Source organism: Alligator mississippiensis, chromosome 12, assembly GCF_030867095.1.
Source record: "Alligator mississippiensis isolate rAllMis1 chromosome 12, rAllMis1, whole genome shotgun sequence".
Taxonomy (NCBI): domain Eukaryota; kingdom Metazoa; phylum Chordata; order Crocodylia; family Alligatoridae; genus Alligator; species Alligator mississippiensis.
Genome location: NC_081835.1, coordinates 34,359,900 through 34,379,677, shown reverse-complemented (window position 1 = coordinate 34,379,677; position 19,778 = coordinate 34,359,900).

Genomic DNA, 19,778 nt, shown 5'->3' with positions numbered 1-19,778 from the left:
GAGAGCTTTATGTCTGTATGGTGCTGAAAACACTCCAAATTAGAAGCATTTCAAATTAAGGGTGTACAACACATAAATTAACAAAGTACAAAAGGAGGGTACATTGCTTTCCCTTCTGAACAGTTAGTTCTCTAAAGCCAATTGAAAGCAGTGGGGACTAGATTCTAATCTCATCAGTAACACTGAAATAATTTCAAGGTCAAGTCAATAGTTATTTGAGAGTAGTATAGAGTCACTACAGGGAACAGGTTGATTTGGCTCAGTCACATGAAGTCCTCAAAGGTTACACAAAGAAACAATGAGATTTTAACTCAACTTCTCTTCACTGGCAGTTTAGGCATCAGTTATGGGAGGATGGTCAAAATTGTGGTCAATTTTATAGACCACAAGTAGAAACACAGAACAGTTGCTTTTCTGTAGGGGATCTTCAGATTTAGAAAACTGGTGGAGGGAAGGAGAAAGGGGAGATGAAGGAGGGGGAGGGCAGGGTGAGAAGAGGGGGAAAGAGAAACAAAAAATGAATAGTCAAATCACTCCTGTTTCCAATATTGTTAATTACACTAAATAAGGGAATAAAAGAAATGTTGGGGGGGGGGGTGGATTTTAGACTGGGTTCCGCCATTTAACCAGTTGATGTGGGCTGAACTTCTGTTTTGTTATGGGTATCGACCGGTTTCCAATTATTTATACCATTAAAATAATGGTAATGTCTGTGTAATGTCTGTACCTGGCCTTAGTGTCTAAAACAGTTCTTATGGCAGAGCCAGGGTTACATTTGCAATCCCACTTCAAAATGTGCATGTGAAGTTTCTTTAAATTTTCTTTTGACACCTTCATGTGGGAAAGGAATCTCAGTCAGAGGGTCTTCATACAATTTAGGAATGTCTACATGTGCATTAATGTGCTTTTCCTAATGCAAAATAAATTTAGTACCTCCAATGTGAGGTACTAAATTAATATGCATTAGGGTGTGCTAATGTGCAGTAATACAAGGACATACTTTTTAGGTGATGCTTAGTGTTCAGCAGCCTATTTTACTGTGCATAATTAGCGTAATAGCATAATTTTTGTGTGCCACTTAGCACACAGTAAAATAGGCTACTGTATATCAAAACACATGTGTAGGCGCACCCCATAACTGCATACCAACATATCAAGGGTCTATTACCAAGTACTCATGGAATTAGTAGTCCATCACTCAGCTGTCCAATACTGGTTAGCCATGAGATGCAAATTCTCTTTACTCCCACCACCTCCAGGAAAGCCTTTTACATTTAAAGAGGCCATGTGGTCAGAGGCATGATTTGTCTCTAAAGTACAGTATGCACAGAAGGTCTATCAGCATGGGTTTGTAGGCACACTCCTGTAACAAAAAAATGTGTGGGTTCAGGCTTTGGCTTAGCTTTGATAGATAGGATGGGGTCAGTGACGCTTGTCCCAACCAAAAAATTAAAAGGAGATCAAATCTGTTTGAGATCTAAGGGAACGTTGAGATTATAGCCCTGGTGTCATCAGCAGAACTTTTCATGCTGTGCAGTAAAGTCTGAAGAAGAAAGAGAAAATCACACTTTGACACTTGCTTGCAACTCTACAACTTCACTGACTCACCTTGGTCTTCAGAAAATGGAAGGTGCTTGGCTATGGAGTGAGTGGCAACACACAAGTGAAAAGAAGATATAGCACTAGAAAATTGATTTATTTTGGTTTTCATGCTGTCATTTTGAATCATATTGCACAAATCCTGGCCTAGCATGTAAGCAGATTGGATGGATGGTAGTTCAACAACAGCAACACTTTGGGTCTTTTAAACAGATTATTAACAGTTAATGGTTTCTAATTAAGGTTCCTGTAGTAATTAAATTACTGGCTCCCTTTCAAATATCTGTTTAGGATTTTTATTTTCCTTCTGTAAGAGATTAACACAACTTCTGCACATTTCTATGACTTAAATAGTGTAGTGGCAGCAAAAATATTAAATATACAAAATAGTTCACGGGAAAACTTTACATTAGGGCAAGGATATATTGATGAAGTGGAAATAACTTGCTATTAGGAATGAGCCATGTTAGCACTGTCAGATACAGCATGAGTTAAATCATTGAATTTTCTGGAGCCAATTGCAATTTGAGATCTTATTGATTAGAGACTCACTTTAAAGAGGAAAAGAAAAAAAAATGCTTATCTGAAAGGGATTTTGAAGTGTTATAATTGTCCCTTCCGATAAATTAATTGGATTGTGAAAGGCATCTCCACTACATCTTCATATACTGTAAACCATTAACTGAGAGTAATCATCTATTGGAACAGCTGAACAAGAGGTGTGGGAAACCCATCACCTATATTCTTTTAGCCAGGCTTGTCCAACATACGGCCCGCAGGCCACCATGCAGCCCACCAAGCCATTTTATCTGGCCCGTGGCGGTGGCAGTGCCATCGCTGCAGAGCAGGGAGCCATGGCAGTGGCGGGGCGGTGGTGCGGAGCCACGGCGGCACAGAACGTGGAGCACAGAGTCACCGTTTTGAAGTGTGGAGCCATGGAGGTGGCAGCGCGGAGCGTGGGGCCGCTGTTACGGAGCACGGAGCCGTGGCAGCAGCAGTGCGGAGCGTGGGTCTGCAGCTGTGGCGAGGCCGCAGTGAGGCAGGCAGGGTGGGGCCATGGTGAGGCAGGCAGGGCTCCAGCCAGCAGCGAGGGGAGGGGAGCTGCTTACTCCCACGGGACCCAGGGGAGTGGCCCCGCGTGGGAGGGCAAGCAGTGGCCACTGGCACTGCCAGCCCGCGCCTGCCTCCTCACCCACCCGCTTGAAGCCAGCCCTGCTGCCCTGCCCTGCCCTGCCCCACCCTGCCCCACAGCAAGGCGGCGCGTGCTCGCTCCCCCAGCCAGTCTCTCCCAGGGCACTGCAGCTCTCCAGGCCCGGTCACCTGCACGGGAGACTCCGAGGGGGCTGCTTCTCATGTGCTGCTGGGGATGGGAGGAGTAGCTTGGCCTGGTCTGCACCAACCAGCAGAAGCGGCAGCAGAGCCGTGTGCTGCTAGGGATGGGACGAGCCTGCACTGGTCAGTCCCGAGTGGCACATGGCCCCGCCACCACTTCTGCTGGCTGGTGCAGCCCTGGCCAGCCTCCTCCCGTCCCCAGCAGCACATGGGAAGCCGGATTCAGCTGCATGCTACTTTTCCTGGCTGGTACTGACCCGGTTCTGCCCAGGCAGGTCCTGCAGCACCATGTCAACCTGGGCATGCCACCGGCAGGCCAGGTGGACCCCAGGTTAACCCCAGCCTGGCCCTGTGGCTTCTCCAGCACCAGGTCAACCCAGTTGTAGCCAAGCAGCTCCTGCAGCACCATGTCAACCCGGGCATGCATGCCATGCCAACCAGCACTATGTCAACCCCTGCAACTTCATTGGTGTCAAAGGTCATGTGACATCGCTTCCTGATATGATACCACTTCCTGTGATGTCTTTGAATATGGCTCGCCGGCCAACTGGGTGATAAAAAGTTTGTGATCCAGCCCCACATTCAAAAAGGTTGGACAACCCTGGGTTAAAGGATCAAAGTAGCACTGTCTGGTCTTTTCAATGAAACACTATTAAGAGAACTAGCATAAAGGAAAAACATTAAAAAATGACAGTAGATGTGTCTACATGTTCATTAATTCACCATAAGTACACATTTCTTTCAAAGAATCTGTTTTGATTGCACAGAAAACAGATTTTTCTAGATGTTAACTGCATGGTAGCCTACTACTGCTGTGCAGTAGTATATTAGCATGGTTTTTGCCTGGCACACTACTGTTATTAGGCTACTGAACAGTTAGCGTCCTTGTGTAGATACACCCAAGGAGGAACAAATAGATCACTGGTTATACAGCATCACAACCCAGATGCCAACCCACTAAGCAGGACTGGGGCAGTTCAGGAAAAAAGCAGGAGCACATGCAGGAGTACTGGAGTGAAGGAGTTGGTGATACTTTTTGATCTTAAAACATAACTGACAGTGTTATAGGACACTATGCAGCTACAGATATCATCTTCTGGGTGAGAAAACTTGAAGTTCTTAACTTTGTTTTGTATCTCTGTTTTCTCACTTCTGGTTCTCTAGCCAGGGTGTATGATGCATGGGGTTGTGTATGCAGCCCATTCTGTACTGCAACCTGATGACAGCATCTGGTTTTATTGGGCTTTTCTGGTTGCCACATGCATCTGGAAGGAATTTTTTACCTCCTCCTGTGCCAGGCTCTTCTTTCTTTTGCTCTCCTCAGAAGCATTGGGATGTTGCCTACAGTGAAGCCTGGAGTGTGTGAATGTAGAAAACCCAGAGGCTCCTGGCTCATGGGTCCCTCCTCCACTCAGTATCAGATTGATCACATTTGGCATCAGGAAGCAATTTTGCATGGTCGGTGGGGATTTTTCTTTTCTCTGTAGGGGAAGTATGGTCCTCTTCCTTGCACCTTTTTAAGGTAGTTTAACAAATTACCTCCTGTCACTGCAAGGCCAAGACACTGACAATGCTTTTGTGTCCCAGCTTCACCTATGTTAAAAAACACCTTAATTTGCCAATTTTGGACATTGTACCTCATAGTTGCATAAGAAGATCATTCACAAGTTAGGAATAGATTGGACTGATACTTCTCTAGAACAGTTTAGATGCAGATTATCCTGCTTTGAGCCTGGGGTTGAATTAGGTGATCTGCTGAGGTTCCTTCCAGCCTACTTTTCTTCAATTCAGTGATTAAGGAACCCATAGGCCCAAATGAGTCCTCCTTATACAAGGACCATGTCTCTCATCACTGAAATGCAGCCATCTATCATTCAGGGGAATGGGGGAAAGAGGAAATGACACTTCTGTGCCATCAAAACAGATTCTTCACAAACAAGGAAGAAGGGAATAATTGTTTCTACATGAGAGGCAGCAGATAGAAGGCAATTTAGAGTGAATTTCTAAAAGTTCTAAGCAGCCAGAGGCTGAATGCCCCAGTGCCACACTGCTCCAGGGTAAGCCATGGACCCTCTCAGGCCCTTCTCAGGCCTCTCAGGCCACAGATTACTTGGATGTGTCCCCACTGGAATTTAATCATGTGTCCCTTCACCTACTGCACCACTCGTGCCCACCTTCCCCCCTCCACGTTGCACAAACACAGCCTGCTTCACTGCATGGGAGCACCCCCACCTCTGCACCATGCCAGGCATGTGTGTGCTTACATGAGCATGTTTTGGCACCAATAGCTGTGTGAAAGTAGGAAAGTCTAGAAGCTTGTCTCCCTACCCAGAGGGAGTAGGGGACTGTCTCTTTTTGACTTCTGACATGGTGCTCTAACTAGGCTATGAATCAACCTGTTCTTCTCTCCAGCACTCCTCTTGAAGCAGCGCTGCTGCTTGCATTTAATAGTTCTTGGATGACATGAATAGTGAAGCGGAGATAGTTTCATAGCTTCATAGTGCTTAGGGTTGGAAGAGACCTAAACAGATCATCAGGTCTGACCCCCTGCCCCAGCACCCCAGCCAAATATCTGTACAGCCTCCTCTAGAAGACCCCCAAGGTAGGAGAGAGCACCACCTCCCTTGGGAGTCTATTACAGAGCCTGGCAGCCCTAACTGTAAAGTAGTGTCTCCTGATGTCCAGCCTGCACCTTCTCTCTAACAATTTGTGGCTGTTATTCCTAGTAACCCCCAGTGGTGACCAGGGGAACAGAACCTCACCCAATTTCTGCTCATACCCCTGGTGAGTTTGTAAATGGACACCAGATCCCCTCTCAGCCTTCTCTTGTGGAGGCTGAATAGATTCAGGCCCTTTAGCCTCTCTTCATAGGGCCTGACCCGCTGCCTCTTGACATGTGAGTGGCCCATCTCTGGACCCTCTCAATGCTAGCCACATCCCTCTTGAAGTGCAGTGCGCAGAACTGGATGCAGTACTCCAACTGCGGCCTGACCAATGCCACATAGAGGAGAAGGATCACCTCTCTGGACCTGCTTGTGATGCATCTGTAGATGCACGACAAAGTGCGGTTAGCCTTACTGACCGCTTCCTCGCATTGGTGGTTCATTTTCATCCTGGAGTCAACAATGACTCCAAGTTCCCTTTCTGCCACTGTTTTGACAAGAGGGGTGTTCCCCAGCCTATAGGCATGTTGCTGGTTCCTTCTCCCTAGATGCAGTACCCTGCACTTGTCTGCATTGACCTGCACCTGCACTTGTTACTGCGGATGTTACTACCCTATTGGGAGCAAGAGTACATGCTGTTGCTGAATACTCCTCTTGTAGTTATTCCTGACTACTTGCATCTCTTGTAGGTTTCTCGTTTTAATTTCAGGAGGTCCATGAATTTCCTGTTGAGCCATGGGGGTCTTGCAGTTCTTTTGCTGCCTTTCTTATGGAGGAGAATGGACTTCCTTTGATCTTTTAGGATTGCTTCCTTGAGGTACTCTTCTTGTATTCCCTTCCTCATTGGATCGTGGTCCTGCAGGGCCTTGCCAACCAACCTCCTGAGCTTGTGGAAATCAGCTTTCCAAAAATCACCAAATTCTCTGAAGGAAAATATGTAGGAGAAACCAAACAACAACTATGCACCAGAATGAATGCAAGCCAGAAATCTATCAAAGAAAAAACTACCCAACTACCTGTGGGGGCACACTTCTTACAGGACAATCACTCTCTCTCTGATCTCTCAGTTCTAATCCTCAAAGGGAACTTAGAACACACATTTCATATATGATCCTATGAACTTTACTTCCTCAACCTACTGGATACTAAAAATCATGGACTCAATATGGACATCGGATTTATGATGTATTACAACCTGTCTGACATCTGATTCACACGGTACCTGCCTGACCTGACCTGACATTCCTTCCTACCCTCCCACCCCCCTGGGCCTTTCTCTCCTCTCCTTCCCTCCCCCACTTCTTCCTGGTTCCCTACCATTTCCTTGCTATTGCTAGCCTCTTTTTTTTACCTTGTATTATTACCTCTGTAGTGTTTTCCTTTTCATAGATTTCACAGATTTCATAGACATTCAGGCTGGAAGGGACCCTGAAGGATCATCGAATCCAGCCCCTGCCCCAGGGGCAGGAATTCAGCAGGTATCATAAGATCTCAGCAAGTTAAACATCCAAACGTGTCTTGAAGGTGTTCAAAGTGGGTGCTTGAACCACCTCCAGCAGCAGTCTATTCCAAACATTGGGGGCTTGGACTGTAAAGAAGTTCTTCCTTATGTCCAGCCTGAATCAGTCGTGGTGGAGTTTGTGACCATTTGATCTTGTCATCCCTTGGGGTGCTCTGGTGAACAGACGTTCCCCCAGATACTGGTGAACACCCCTGATAAACTTATAGGTGGCCACCGGATTGCCCCTGAGTCTGCACTTTTCCAGGCTGAAGAGTCCCATGGCTTTCAGCCTCTCATCATAAGGTCTGTTTTCCTGACCTCTGATCATGTGCATGGCTCTCCTCTGCACTCTCTCAAGCTTCTCCACATCCTTTTTGAATTGTGGAGCCCAAAACTGGATGCAGTACTCCAGCTGTGGCCTCACCAAGGCTGAGTACAATGAGAGAATGATGTCCTGGGATTTGCTTGAGAAGCATCTATGGATGCAAGCCAGCGTTTTGCTTGTTTTACTAGCCGCAGCATCACATTGAAGGCTCATGTTCATCTTGTGGTTAGTCATAACCCCCAAATTCCTTTGATCTGTAGTGCTAACCAGCGTAGCACTGCCGAGCCTATAAGGATGCTACAGGTTTTTCTTCCCAAGGTGGAGAACCTTGCATTTTTTGGTGTTAAACACCATCAGGCTCTCATCCACCCATTTCATTAGCCTGTCAAGATCTGCCTGGATCACCCTTCTGTCCTCAGGTGTGGATGCTTTAACCCAGAGTTTGGTGTCATTGTCAAACTTGGCCAGCCTGCTTCTGACACCAAAGTCTACATCATTGATGAAGATGTTAAAAAGTATAGGCCCTAGGCCAGACCCTTGTGGGACCCCACTGGTCACAGTGCACCATGACAATTGACTTCCATCAACCACCACACTCTGGGTCCTACCGTGGAGCCAATTCCCCAACCAGCAGATCGTGGTGAGGCCGAGGCCACAGTTAGCCAGTTTTGTCAAGAGGTGATCCTGGGATACCAGATCGAAGGCTTTTTTAAAGTCAAGATATATGACATCAGTCTCTTCCCCCTTGTCCAGGGGATAGGTCACCTGGTCGTAAAAGGAAATGAGATTGGTCAAGCAAGACCTACCTGCAACAAACCCATGCTGGGTATCCCTTAGGATATTGCCTTCAGCTAGTCTGTTAAGGATGGCCTCTTTGATAATCTTTTCCAATACTTGTCCAAGATATAGGTCAGGCTGATGGGCCTGTAGTTTGCCAGATCTACTTTCCTCACTTTCTTGAAGGTAGGCACCGCATTGGCCTTCTTCCAATCTTTGGGCACTTCACCAGAGTGCCAGGAGTTCTCAAAGATCCGTGCCAGGGGCTGAGTTACGATGCTTGCCAGCTCCTTAAGTACCTTGTGTGTAAACCGTCGGGCCAGCTGACTTGAAGGTATCCAGCCTGTCACGGTGTTCCTTCATGAGGTCAGCTTTGATGGAGGGTAAGTAATTTTCCTCACCCGGGCCTCCCTGACCCATTGTGGGCAGGGGTATCCCACGGGACTGGTGAAAAACTGACGCAAAGTACCCATTAAGGAAGTTTGCTTTTTCATGGGCATTGGTTGTCAGTTGTCCCATCTGGTTTAGCAGGGGTCCAATGTTTCCCTTGCTTTTCCTCCGGCTCCCCACATATCTAAAAAAGGACTTTTTATTGTCCTTGATATTTGTAGCTAGTCTGGAGTTCCATCACAGCCTTGGCTTTCCTGGTTTGCTCTCTGCAGGTCTGGACCAGAGCAGAGTATTCCTCCTCGGTGGTGGTTCCAGTCCTCCATCCTTTCTAGCGCTTTCTTTTAAGATGCAGGAGGTCCGCTAGTTCCCTGGAGAGCCAGGGGGGCTGTTGTGCCCTTTTGATGCCTTTCCTCTGAGATTGGATAGACTTTGCTTGTGCATCCAGTATTGCTCCTTTGTGGAGCAACCACTAGTCTTGAACTCCCTCCCCTTTGGGTGGTGGCCCTATAGGGCCTCACTGACAAACCTCCTGAGCTTGTCAAAGTCAGCTTTCCTGAAGTCAAGAACTTCTGTATTACTGACTGACTTGCCAGCTTTATGGCAGATGGTGAAGGTGATCAACTCATGGTCACTGTTACCCAGCTTCCCTTCGATCATTAGGTCATTGGTTAGGCCATCCCCGGTTGCCAGTGCCAGGTCAAGCAGCGCTTTACCTCTTGTTGGCCCGTAGACTTCCTCTGTCAGATAGAGGTCATCCACACATGAGAGAAAGCTTTGCGACCACTCGGATTTGGCTGAGCGCTCCTCCCATGAGATGTCTGGGTAGTTAAAATCTCCCAAGACAACCATACACTGGGATCGTGTAGGCTCAGCCAATTCCCTGGTGAACTCCTGGTCAAGGTCTTGACCCTGGGTAGGGGGTTTGTAGTAGACACCCACCATAGTATCCCATGTGCCATATTCCCCACAGATTTTAACCCAGAGGGTCTCAAGTCATCCACCGTGGGAGCCAGTGTTGGCTTGCAGGGATGCATAGCTTTCCTTGACATAGAGAGCTACACCCCTGCCCCTTTTGTCCACTCAATCATGCCTGTACAAAGTATAGCCATCTATACCTGTGGCCTAGTCACAGGTGGAGTCCCACCAGGTTTCCATTATCCCTATGACATCATAGTTATTTGCATTTAGCAGGAGGACAAAGTTCCTCCTTTTTATTCCCCCAGCTCCTGGCATTTGTGTATAGGCAGGCAAGTGTCCCCTTGGGGGCTCTAGCCTTGCCTACAGTTCATTCCAGGGCTGGGGCAGGGGTGGGCTCCCTTAAGTGCCTTGGCCTGCTGGCTTTGCAAGGGTTGCTCAGGGAGCCAGCAGTGGCAGTAGTTCCTCCATCCTCCGGTGGGCTTAGTTTAAAGCCTAGTTGAGCAGGTCAGCCAGTCTGGCTGAGAAGAGCCTCCTCCCCAGCGGAGAGGTGGAAGCCACCCCTTCCCAGCAGCTCACTGCCTCTGTAACCAGAGAGTGGGCTGTGGTCATGGAAACCAAAGCCTTCCCAATGACACCAGCACCTCAGTCTTTGGTTAGCTACCTGGATTCACCTCTCCCTCCTCAGCCCATAGCCCGAGACTGGGAGGATCAAAGAAAACACCACCTGTGTCCCCAGACCCATTAGCCGTGCTCCGAAATCCCTGTAGTGCTTCATGACCCAGCTGGAAGTGCTCTGAGCTGTGTTATTGGTCCCCAAATGAATGAGGAGCATAGGGTAGTGATCAGTGGGCTGGAGGCCCTTTGGTCCCATTTTCTTTCCCTTGCTTTACCTTTTGTTTTCCAACTTCTACCCTTTTATATTTTCACTGACATCCTGTCACACTTTCAGCTTCTCCCATTCCTGCTTTCCTGATCTCCTACTATTCCCTGTTTCACAGACTGCCTCTTTTTCACCTTGTTTTTTATCTCTGTTGTCTCCCTCTGACTTTTTGTCCCCCTGTTCTCTTCCCCCTCCCTGCTTTTCTTTTTGTTTTGCTTATCTCTACATATTTACATTTTCACTGATATCCCTCCACACTTGAAGCTTCTCTCATTCCTTAGAATCCCACACCAGTAGAGACTCCCTATGCCTGAGGAAGGGTGACTGCACCCAAAAGCTTGCTGAGAACATTTTTCCAACTACTCAGTTGGCCTAATAAAAGATATCACATCTACCCAAAGAACCTTGCCTGCCTACATCCTTAGACCAACACAGCTACAACCAAAAACCCAGTTCTCAAAATCAAGGATTTTTACCCTACTGGTTGATTTCCCTGACTTACAGTGGATGGAGAAAGTGACCATCTCATGGTCACTATTGCTCAGATTCTCTTCAATCCTCAGCTTGCACACTAGATTATCCCCTTTGGCCAGAACCAAGTCTAGTAGTTCCTTGCCTCTGGTTAGCCCATAGACTTCCTGAGTTAGATAGAGCTCTTCAATGTGAGTGAGGAGGCTTTGTGAGCAACTGGATGTGGTTGAGTGCTCATCCCATGAGTTGTTTGGGTAGTTGAAGTCACACTCTGATGTGTGCAACCTCTGTCAGTTATTTAGAGAATTCCTGTCTGAGCTGTTCCTCATAGTTCAGAGGTATGTAAACTTCTGCAGCAAAATCCCCTTCCCTGTGCTCTCCCTGTATCTTGACCCAGAGAGTCTCAAGTTGCCCTACTCCGTTTCCAATCTTCAGTTCAAGGGGGGTGTAATGTAGTACTGTAGACCAGGGGTTGTCAATTTTTTTCTTCCTAACCCCCGCACTCCCAGCATACTATAAAAACTCCACAGCCCACTTGTGCCACGACATCTTGATGGTCACAGCAAGGACCGGAGCAGCTCGCAGAGAATCGGTACCAGCTTCTCCAGTTCGACTGGAGAACAAGTACGAGGCCCTGGCGATCCTGCAGGAGATGGAAGGGGAGGAGGAAACCCTTGGGCAGGAAGAAACACCACATTCTTCACACTCCAAACAGATCAAGAGATCCAAGAGGACCCAGAGGAGGAGGCGACGAGTGTTCGTCATAGCCGACTCCATCCTGAGAGGTATGGAAGGGTCCATCTGTCGCCAGGCATGAGAGGTATGCTGCCTCCCTGGAGCAAAGATTCGGGATGTGACGGAGGTAATCCAGGCCAGGATCAAACCCACCGATTACTACCCCATGGTCCTAGTCCATGTGGGTACTAATGATGCGGCCAGGAGAACCCCCGATCACCTGATGGCGGACTACAGTGCTCTGGGCGGTGTGCTGAAGAAGTTCGGTGCACAGGTGGTATTCTCTTCCATCCTACCAGTTAACGGACGTGGAAGACGGCAGGAGAACTGTATCCGAGAGACCAACTGGCGGCTTCGGCAGTGGTGTCTCGAGGCAGGCTTCGACTTCCTGGACAACAATCCGCACATCACAACGAGGGACATGCTTAGCTGGGATGGGCTTCACCTGTCCCCCAAAGGTAAGCGTGTGTTTTCTTCTAGGTTGGCGGATCTCCTCCGGTGGGCTTTAAACTAGGCTCGCTGGGGGGAGGGGAAGATGAGGGCGGGAGAAGCTGTGGACCACCAAACCATGTGGCACCCACAAGGACAGCCCAGCCTGAAGAAAGAGAGCATTGGGAACCTGAAAGCCATGGGGAGGCCAGCACTACGGCACAGGTAAGAAACGAGAAGGTAAGAATCAAAGGGCCCCTTGGGACTCGGAGCGGGGAGGCAGCAAAGGCACCTGTCGCAGGGCTCAAGTGCCTATATACTAATGCTAGGAGCATGGGAAACAAGCAGAATGAACTAGCGCTACTGCTTGCACTAAACACCTATGACTTAGTGGGGCTAACGGAAACCTGGCGGGATTCATCCCATGACCGGGCGGTACATATTGAGGGTTATAGACTGTATAGAAAGGACAGGATGGGGAAGAAAGGGGGAGGGGTTGCGCTCTATGTCAGTGATCATTATACATCAACCCTCATCAAGATGGAATCCAAGGATGAGGAAGTAGAAGGATTGTGGGTTAGGCTACATGGGGGGCAAGGAGAAAGGGATTTGGTGGTAGGGGTCTGCTACAGACCCCCACATCAAGGGGAAGAAAGAGATTCGGGGCTCCTGAGGCAGATCTCGGAGACCATAAAAGCTAAAGAGGCGGTAGTCATGGGGGACCTAAACTACCTGGACATCTGCTGGGAGTCACAGACAGCAAAGTCCCACCATTCATGCAGGTTTCTAACCTGTGTACAGGACCTCCACCTGACTCAGGAGGTACATGGTCTCACTAGGGGGAATGCCATACTGGATCTGGTATTGGCAATGGGAGATGACACGGTAGCGGACCTCCAGATCGGTAGCCATCTGGTGGACAGTGATCACCTAATAATAGAATTCACCATAAGACGGCGAGTGGGTAAGGTAACTAGTAGGGTGAAAGTGCTAGACTTTAGGAAAGCTGATTTCAATGAACTCAGGCGATTAGTCAAGGACGCACTGCAGAGTAGGAGATTTGAAGGGATGGAAGCTCAAGAAGGGTGGCTGTGCCTTAAGGAAACAATCCTTCAGGCACAATGCAAGACGATCCCCGAGCGAGGCAAAAGAGGGAAAGGGGCCAGGAGGCTTCCCTGGCTGACCAGAGAAATCCAGAGCAGCCTAAGGGACAAAAGGGGAGCACATAAAAAGTGGAAACAGGGAGAGATCACCAAAGATGAATATACCTCCTCTGCTTGTGCTTGTAGGGAGGCAGTTAGACGGGCCAAAGCTACCATGGAGCTGAGGATGGCAACCCAAGTAAAAGACAACAAGAAATTGTTTTTTAGATATATAGGGAGTAAAAGGAAGGCCCAGGGAGGAATAGGACCCCTGCTAAATGAGCAGAACCAATTGGTGATGGACAGGGGGGACAAGGCTGAACTCCTCAACGAGTTCTTTGCCTCAGTGTTCCTAAGTGAGGGGCACGACACGTCTCTCACTGGGGTTGTAGAGAGGCAGCAGCAAGGTGCCAGACTTCCATGTGTAGACCCTGAAATGGTGCAGAGTCATTTGGAAGAACTGGATGCCTTTAAGTCGGCAGGCCCGGATGAGCTCCATCCAAGGGTGCTGAAGGCACTGGCCGACATCATTGCAGAGCCACTGGCGGGAATATTTGAAAGCTCGTGGCGCATGGGCCAAGTCCCGGAGGGCTGGAAAAGGGCCAACGGGGTCCCCATTTTCAAAAAGGGGAGGAAGGAGGACCCGGGCAACTATAGACCTGTCAGTCTCACCTCCATCCTTGGCAAAGACTTTGAAAAATTATCAAGGCTCACATTTGTGAGAGCCCGGCAGGACAAATTATGCTGAGTGGAAATCAGCACGGGTACGTGGGAGGCAGATCGTGCCTGACCAATCTAGTTTCTTTTCATGACCAGGTTACGAAACGCCTGGACACAGGAGGAGGGGTGGATGTCATATACTTAGACTTCAGGAAGGCCTTCGATACGGTATCCTACCCCATACTGGTGAACAAGTTAAGAGGCTGTGACTTGGATGACTACACAGTCCGGTGGGTGGCGAATTGGCTGGAGGGTTGCACCCAGAGAGTCGTGGTGGATGGGTCGGTTTCGACCTGGAAGGGTGTGGGCAGTGGGGTCCCGCAGGGCTCGGTCCTTGGACTGATACTCTTTAATGTCTTCATCAGTGACTTGGACGAGGGAGTGAAATGTACTCTGTCCAAGTTTGCAGATGACACAAAGCTATGGGGAGATGTGGACACGCCGGAGGGCAGGGAACAGCTGCAAGAAGACCTGGACAAGTTGGACAAGTGGGCAGAAAACAACAGAATGCAGTTCAACAAGGAGAAATGCAAAGTGCTGCACCTAGGGAGGAAGAATGTCCAGCACACCTACAGCCTAGGGAATGACCTGCTGGGTAGCACGGAAGTGGAAAGGGATCTTGGAGTCCTAATGGACTCCAAGATGAACATGAGTCGGCAGTGTGACGAAGTCATCAAAAAAGCCAATGGCACTTTATCATGCATCAGCAGATGCATGACGAATAGGTCCAAGGAGGTGATACTTCCCCTCTATCGGGCGCTGGTCAGACCGCAGTTGGAGTACTGCGTGCAATTCTGGGCGCCGCAATTCAAGAGGGATGCGGATAACCTGGAGAGGGTACAGAGAAGGGCCACTCGTATGGTTAAGGGCCTACAGACCAAGCCCTACGAGGAGAGACTAGAGAAACTGGATCTTTTCAGCCTCCGCAAGAGAAGGTTGAGAGGCGACCTTGTGGCTGCCTATAAGTTCATCACGGGGGCACAGAAAGGAATTGGTGAGTATTTATTCACCAAGGCGCCCCCGGGGGTTAGAAGAAATAATGGCCACAAGCTAGCAGAGAGCAGATTTAGATTGGACATTAGGAAGAACTTCTTCACAGTTAGAGTGGCCAGTGTCTGGAACGGGCTCCCAAGGGAGGTGGTGCTCTCCCCTACCCTGGGGGTCTTCAAGAGGAGGTTAGATGAGCGTCTAGCTGGGATCATCTAAACCCAGCACTCTTTCCTGCTTATGCAGGGGGTCGGACTGGATGATCTATTGAGGTCCCTTCCGACCCTAACATCTATCAATCTATGAATCTATGAATCTTCCTGGCTCCTCAGGCCCACCCACGTGGCCCTGAGCCCACTTACCTGATCATCAGTAGCACAGAGTCTCATCCACCTGCCTACAGTGCTGCCCACAAGATGGAGGCTGTGGGGCCGGATGAGTCCCAGCCCCTTGTTCAGGACTCACCTCAGCCCTGGGAGGCTGGGGCAGCTCCTTCCCATGCCAGGCTGGGCTGGATGAACCCCCTGAAACCTGCTTACAGCCCCTGAAGGGGCATAGACACCCAGTTGAGAACCTGTTCTGTAGACAAAGAAAGTCACTTTAATGTGAAGAAGCATATCAAGGAGCACCTAAGGTTTTTGATTATACTTGATTTGAAATGAGAAATACCTTTTAAAAAGTCTTATTTATAAGACATTTTTAACACACAGTAAAGAACTTCTGTCTTAGTAGATGATGAAGTACTACATGGATAAGCAAAATATTGTACCCTGCAGACAGCTTAAATAAAACAACCTTATTGTGTAGTCTCTGGTGCTGGCACTGGATTTATGACCCACATACTTTGTTCTGGGAAGACCCAAAACCCTCAGATTTACCACGACCTGTCCATTCAATAATGGGTGAATTTTACTGATACACAGTGATAGTAGTTAAAAATAATGCAAAACATTCTATATCTGTCAGTCCTATAGCTGTCATCAGAGTCAAGGTACATCTGGCCAGTATGTGAGCTTCACCTTGAGGTTCTCTCTTGAATACTGGATGTCAGGAACGTGAAGGTCAGAAGCCAAGCCCCCCTCCCCCCCCACCAGTGGGGGTGGGTGAGACAGGCATATGGAATGCCCTCTGCCAATGGTGGCCTCAGGTTTCCGTCTCAAGGGACCCTTTGCTGCTCTGAAATCTCTCCTTTTGTATGCTTTCTCTCCCTCTGATGACTCTTCAACTTTGGACATTGTTGATTGGTCTCCGTTTGGTTGTCATACTGTCCACATTCTATCCTGTCAGCATACTCCTTTGTTTCACAAACCCATCACATGAACACATCCTCATTTGGTTCTTTCCAGTGTCCTTTTAATTTGGTCTGTTCCCCCAAAATCAGAAATCTCAAGGTACTGCAGCTGGGCATTGTGACCTAATGACAGTTTATCTCATGTTAGGGAACAGCATGGTACATGTCTTCAATATCCCAGCCTGTGTGTCTTCTTGCTGCTTGCCTGTTTCAAGCACAGTGGACTTGGAAGAAAACGTTGTCACAAATAGGCTTTTAGAAATCAATTAACCATTGCAATATGTACTTCACCTACAAGCCAATTCCCAAAAGCAAATTTCTACATACCATATATCAGCCATCATCCAGCTGTCCCATTTCCTAGTCTTAAATTCCTGGTTATATCTCCACTGTATGGGTTTCTAGCAAATTTCTGTACCTTGTGATCTTTCTGGATATGGTGATGTCATATACTACTTCCACAGCTTTGTGAGAGTTAGAAGGTATGGTGTCTCCCTTGACATAAATATGGCATTTGGTTGGACTAGCTTCCAAACATACATAAATGACATTTTGAAATTTGAAGACATCATCTAAGCTATATTTGATATATAAAATAGGCACTTCAAGGTGCTAGTTAACACTGCTTTGCTACAGCCACATGGTAGTTCCTATAAGGTGGGCTACTGAATAGCATACGTCCCTGATCCTTCCTCCACAGAAAGAAAAATGCATTACCCTGCTGCCCGTGTGAACACAAATGGCACATAGAATCACAGAAAATTAGGTCTGGAAGGGACCTCAGGAGGTCATCTAGTTCAACCCACTGCTCAAAGCAGAACCATCCCCAACTAGATCATTTCAGCCAGAGCTTCATGGAGCTGGGCCTTAAACACCTCCACAGATGGAGATTCCACCACTTCTCTAGATAACCTGCTCCATTACTTCACCACCCTCCTAGTGAGAAAGTTTTTTTTCCTAATATCCAAAATAAACTTCCCTTGCTGCAATTTGAGACCATTACTCCTTGTTCTGTCATCTTCCACCACTGAAAACATGCCCAGAAGTGATCCATATTGTCATTCTTCCTCTGATACATGATAGAACAAAGTGTGTAGACACACTTCAGCCTCCCAGCTAACTGAATGTTTTCTCTACTTACAAAATAACACATTGACATAAACATGGTTATGGATCCCGACAGCTAAAGGGACACCTGTAAGTATTAACTGAAGGGCATACATTAATGATTATGTCCTCTTTTAAATCTTAACGCTTCTATTTTTCCCTATATGTGATCCACAACCAACCTTTCAAACATTATTCTTAAGTTGCTATACTTAGGGGTTATCAGAATGACAGCATGGAGGTATGTACCCATCATACAAAAATAGATTATAATGTCAATTTCTTTCTCTTTTTTGGACATTTTGCATTGGGACATTTTGCATTGGAACAGATGAACATATGAAGTACTTCACTGTGCTAAAGAGGTAGGAGAATAGAGATGTCATCATGTCTTCCTCACTCCCATAGCAATCCCATACTCTCCTTTTCATAAATTTTTTTAACTATGTTAAGCACTGCCATTTCCTTTCTGTGGTAGTACCATTTATGGCACAGTGTCTTATTCTAGTTCCTCCTTATTGATTGCTCAGTCTTGGACTCCCTGTGGTATTTTCTGACTTGCGCCTGCCACACCTTGATTATTTTATGATGTTATTAGTCAGGAGGTGTTACTTGTTTCCTACTACAGTTGGACCCCAAAAACCTTCATAGGGAATTTTTTTTTTTACAGCTTTCCCTGTATCACTTCCAAGTGCCACTCAAAGTTTTGTCATTGATTGAGATCACAGTCTTATTTGAGTTAAATAATTTTCTTTATTTTTTCAGGATTTATTTTTACATCTATAATCAACCCACAGTTTGACAAACTGGTATTACTTCACACCATGTCAGGTAAGTCTTAATTTTAACTTCAAAAGGATTCAGCTAGATCTAATCATATGGAGTGTCTAGTTTGGGGCAATCATAACTTAACAGTCCAAACAAAAGCAAGGAATTCTTACTTTGTCCCATCTCTAGCTCTTTTTTAACAAGCCAGCCTTTCTCCTGGCATGTTCTTGCTTCCACAGAGCTCTCAAGGCACTCCTGCCTCTTTATGGGTTTGATTGAGTAGCTGTCGCTCCAGCTCTCTCATCCCTTGACTTCTCTAGAGCCTGATTGAATCATCTGAAAGTAAAAGAAACCCCCAAACAACAACAAAACCAACATTCAGTGGAACCTAAATAACAGTCACTTTCCTCACCACACAGCTGTCTCAGCTTTAGTTCCTTCACCACTTGGGGTACTGCGTGTAGAAGAATTTGTTGTGCCGGTGATTCCTGGCTTAACAGGATCTGGATGTGCTATCTTCCCTGTTCAAAACTGATCCTAGGGTTTTATCCCTCTCCCCCAAGCCTTCTTGGGCTTTTTTTTCTGAGATATTCCCCGCTCCCGGTTCTTTCAGTGCAATGCCTCTCCCCTCCTGGGGCTGTTCTATCTTCATGGAGCAGCTGCTCTGGAAGCTTCGCTCTCCCTCTGTCCCATTCTCTGCAGTGATTATTTGATTTATTGCCCATTTCTCTTCACACTTTCATCCCAGTTATTGCTGCTAAATGCCTCATTCACTCTGGGAGACAAGGTTCTTTGGGTGAATCTGATATCTTTTATTAGACCAACTTAAATAGTTGGAAAAAAATATTTAAGCAGGCTTTCGGGTTTAAAAACTGTTCATCAGGATGAGGAAGTTTCTGAACTTGGTGTGTTCTCTTCCTGGATGGAATGAAAAGTAAAGAAGACAGAGGCTGGGCTGGTATGCATACAAGATAAGAAGTCAGTGAAGATGTAAATTGAAGAGTCAGTGGGTGAGAGACAGGCTGGGTGGGGGGGGAGAAGGGGAATGAATGTAGCAGTTAAATTGTGGAGAGGTACCTGGGGAGTCAGATGTCAGGCAGGTTATAATGTGTCATAAATCTAATGTCTATATTAAGTCCATGATTTTTTGTATCCAGGAGGTTGATGAAGCAAAATTCATAGGCTCATCTCTGAGAAGTGTTTTGTAAGTTTCCTTTGAGGATTAGAACTGAGAGATTGGAGAAAGAGTGGTTTTCTTGTGAAAAATGTTCCCCCACAGGTAGTTGGGTATTCTTGTCTTTGTGTGCATTCATTCTGGTGCGCAGTTGTTGTTTGGTCTCTCTTATGTATTTTCCATCAGCATATTTGGTGCATTGGATGAGATGTATTACATTTCTGGAGGTGCAGCTGTAAGATCCAGGAATGCTGATGGCTCTGTTGTGGGGTGTAGTAATTGTGGGGTTGGTGGAGGTATGTTGTCAGGTTTTGCATTTCTTGTCATGGCATGGTCAAGATCCATTTGGCATGTTCTGGGCTTGAAAAAGGTTGCTTCTGGTGATGAGGTTAGCAAGGTTTGGTGCTTGTTTGAAGGCTAGGATGGGTGGTTTTGGGAAGATCTCTTTAAGAATAGGGTCTCTTTTTAGTATGGGTTGCAATTGTTTGAGGATTTTCTGTATGGGTTTGAGGGAGGGGTGATATGTTATAACCAGTGGTGTGCAATTCATGGGACGTTTCTTCTGTACT